Source organism: Elephantulus edwardii, unplaced genomic scaffold, assembly GCF_000299155.1.
Source record: "Elephantulus edwardii isolate Elephantulus edwardi_28Jun2011 unplaced genomic scaffold, EleEdw1.0 scaffold00083, whole genome shotgun sequence".
Classification (NCBI taxonomy): Eukaryota; Metazoa; Chordata; class Mammalia; order Macroscelidea; family Macroscelididae; genus Elephantulus; species Elephantulus edwardii.
This window is the reverse complement of record NW_006399833.1, coordinates 11,638,510-11,642,607: the sequence shown is the minus strand read 5'-3', so window position 1 is coordinate 11,642,607 and position 4,098 is coordinate 11,638,510.

The following is a 4,098-nucleotide window of genomic DNA, read 5'->3' as shown; positions in this document are numbered from 1 at the left end:
ATCCTCTTTACCACCTGAGGCAATAAGCCATAACTGAAAAAGTAAAGACATAGGATCTTCAAGGTCACCAAAGGGCCTACGTCCACATCTTAAACTCAGCTTTGTCAATAGCTGTTTTATGCGTGGAAACTAGGGCATTTTATTGTTGAAATTAAAAAAAATCTCAGTTATGTCACTATTAGTTATGTGACCTTGAGCAAATTACTTCACCTCTAGAGCCTTAGTAAAATGGAGATAACACAATTTTGCTCATAAAGAGGATTAAATGAGTCAGTGTATACAGCACACATATATCTGACACATAGTAAGTACTCATTAGATATCATAACTGTAATCATTTCCAACTGCTTTACCGCCATATGGCTCTCATCCGTTTCATGGGTGTCAGCAGGTAACGATCATTCTAATGTTTATAATTATTTAAAACTTTTATATGTACAAAATATATTAACATATATCTTTGTAGAGAGTTCTGGTGGCTTAGTGTTCAAGAGTTGTGCTGCCAACTCAAAGGCACATGATTCAAATCCAACAGCTGGAGAAGGATGGGCCATATCTTCCCATGCTATTTACTGCCTCTCTAAACCCGCTGGATGGTCAGCTATGACTCAGTTCTGACTGGGCAGTATATTATAACAACTTCTCTTTCAACCAAATGTAGCCTGGTCATCCAGTACCCTCCCCATGCCTTTTTACCCTTGTCATTTCACATGCTTTATCAACTTCCTATTGAAGATACCTATATTGCTTTCTTGGGGATTTTCTCTGGATGCCATAAGCCACTTTCCTCATTTATCCCTACTGGCCAAGGAACTAATGATCCTTAGGGACAGCCTTCAACCAAAGGCTAATAGGAGTAGATTTATAGATACATCAATTTTCTTACCCTTCATATGGGGTAACTCTGACATAGGTACCTTATGCTGTTTCCCAGACTTACCTTTGCCAAATAAAGCCTCAGGTTGATAATACTCCCTTTGCTACATGCTCTTTCTCCTTCCTTGTTTCATTTTTCACTTGTTCTACCTGTATTTCTTTCATCTCTCAAAACCAAGTATACTTACATTTAAAATCTTTTCTCAGAATCTACTTCCAGGGAAGATCATACTAAGGTCTCACAAACTGAGATAGGTAAGGGACCTGAGACAGTGAGAAATTTGAGTTGTGAGTCACATGGAGATTGTTGTTAGAGTGGCGTGCCATTGAATCAAGTATGACTCAGAATGACCCTATGAACAATAGATCTGGACCCTGTCCCATTCTGTACCATCCTCATTATCTCTGACACACTTGATCCCATTGCTGCAGCCACTAGTTGAGGGTCTTCTCTTTCACTGACCTTCTACCTTTCCAAACATGATGCCCATCTCCAAGATAAAGCCTCTCCTAGCAACATGCTCAGAGTATTAGAGAAAGAGCTTTGCCCTCTTTGCCTCCAAGGAACACTCTGACTACACTTTCTTCAAGACATATCTATTTGGGGGTTTTGGGCAGGCCATGGGATAATCAGTGTTACTCTCTAACACCACAACTCAAAGGCATTGATTCTTCATCCATCATCCTTATTCACTGTCCAGCTCTCAGATGTGTAAAAAGTGATTATAAAGACTGTAGCTTGAATTGTTGTTGTTAAGTGCTATCAAGTCATAGGCGACTCATAGCGACCCTACGAATGAAAGACCTGGACATTTGTATAACTTTTGTCCTTTCTTCAAGTTTATGAGTTTCCGGAGGCAAGCTATTTTGGAAGTGGATGCCACTCCTGCTTCCAGTAGCTTGAATTAGGTGGACCTTAGTCTTCAAACTGACATTATTGCTCTTCAGTATTTTGGAGAGGTCCTAACAATGTGCTTCTCCTTTGCAATTTATTTCCTGATTTCCTGACTGCTGGTACTAAGGGTGTTGATATTGAACCACGCAACATGAAACCGTTGACAATTTCAATTCTTTCTCCATCGTTATAATTGGCCCAGTGGTGACAATTTTTGTTTTCTTGATGTTGAGATGTAATTCATGCTGAAGTCTATAGTCCTTGGTCTTCTGCAGTAAGCATTTAAAGTTCTTCTGACATTAAACGAGCAAGGTTGTGTCATCTATATAATGCAGGTTGTTGATGAGTCTTCCTCTGATTCTGATGCCACATTCTTCTTCATAGAGTCCATCTTCATTAATTATTTGTTCAGCATATAGACCGAAAGTCGTGTAACCCTGGTGTGTCCACTTGCTGTACAGCGGTAACTCGTGGTTGCTGTGAAGCTGAACACTGTGACACTGATGAGTCAAATGCGAGAATGGTTACCCATGGTGGTGGACAGTGTTTGGTGAAGCTCCCTGATTAAAACAAGATTGGAAGCAGGAGTGGCATCCACTTCCATAATAGCTTGCCTCTGGAAACCCTATAAACCTGGAGAAAGGACGAAAGTTATACAAGAGGTAGGTGTCCAGGACTTTTGTTCATAGGGTCGCTATGAGTCGCCTGTGACTGGACGGCACTTAACACCACCAACAGCAGCAGCAGCAGCAGCAGCAGCAGCAGCAGTAGTAGCAGCACAGAAAGAGAGAGCAGTCGGCCTAGTGGACAGAAAGTCATGCCCCCAAGCCAAAGGTGGGTGACTTTACTCCACGGCCTTCAGGCGTGCCTTTATAATTGTTTTTGGTGAAACATTCTTCTAGGTCGTGTAACCCTGATATGTCCACTTGCTATACAGAGGTAACTTGTGGTTGCCATGAAGCCGAATACTGTGACACTGATGAGTCAAAGGTGAGAATGGTTACCCATGGTGGACAGTGTTTGGTGGAGCTCCCCAATTAAAACAAGCTTGTCCATAATAGCTTGTCTCTGGAAACCCTATGAACCTGGAGAAAGGACAAAAGTTATACAGGAGATGTCCAAGACTTAACAACAACAACATAGACTGAATAAGTATGGAGATTTATGTGGTACTTAATGGCAAAGCCAGGCTTATGAACCAGGTATCTTGAGCACCTGGATTTTTTTTTTCTGTTACCAGAGGGTGTGTCATACGTTCCCTTTCCCCCTGTTGTACACAAGCAGACTACCAATGTCAGTAATTCCCTAATACCTATCTTCCTATTGTGTATAAGTTGACCTTCCCAAAGTCAACTGAACTAGGCAGGGAGGGTCATGCTCTAGATGATTCATTTTATTGAATTTCTTCATTTGTGACATACTTATCTATCATCTTACTCTTAAGTGTTTGATCTTAGGCAGTCATCTACCCAATGACTACTGGTATCATTTGTCAGAGTCTGGAAATACATTGTCTAGCTTATCAAAAGTTATTGCTCATAAAGAAGTTTTGGATTAGGTGGAACTGATTTTCAAAATAAAACAAACAAACAAAAAAACCCAACCCAACCACTTAACACGGTAGTTACCTTGAACATAAATTAAGTTTCATTTGATAATTCATTTGGTAATTCAGGGCCTTCAAGGCGCTCTGGTAGCTTAGTGACAAAGAGTTGTGCTGCCAATTCAAAGGGATATGGTTCAAATCTTCCAGCTGCTCCATAGAAGAAAGAGGGGCAGTCTCCTCCTGTGCAAATAACTGTCTCTGAAAACTTGCTGGATGGTCACCTATGAGTCAGTTCCAATTTAATGGTACATAATAAGAGAACTCTGGTGGCATAGTGGCAGAAAACTTTGCTGCCATCCCCAAAGGCCCATGGTTCAAGCCACCAAAGGCTCCATGGGAGAAGGCTGGGCAATCACCTTCCATGCAATTAACTGTTTGAAAACTCACCAGAGGGTCAACTATGAGTTGGTTGTGTCTCTAGGGTACACAACAATAATAATAACATAGTAAGAACTTCTAGGGAGGTCTGGTGGCTTAGTGGTAAGTAATTGCATTGCCAACCCCAAATAAAGGGTTTAAATCCACCAGCTACTCTGTGGACAAAAGATAGGCAGCTTCCTCCTATGGGATATCCTGCCTCTGAAAACCCACTAGAGGATCATGTACTGGTCAGTTCTGACTCAACCGAACATAACAAAACAACAAGGACTTCAGGGTTATTTGAGTCATTGTATAGAAAGTAATTGGCAGATACAGAAGAATTTAATGAAATAACATATGA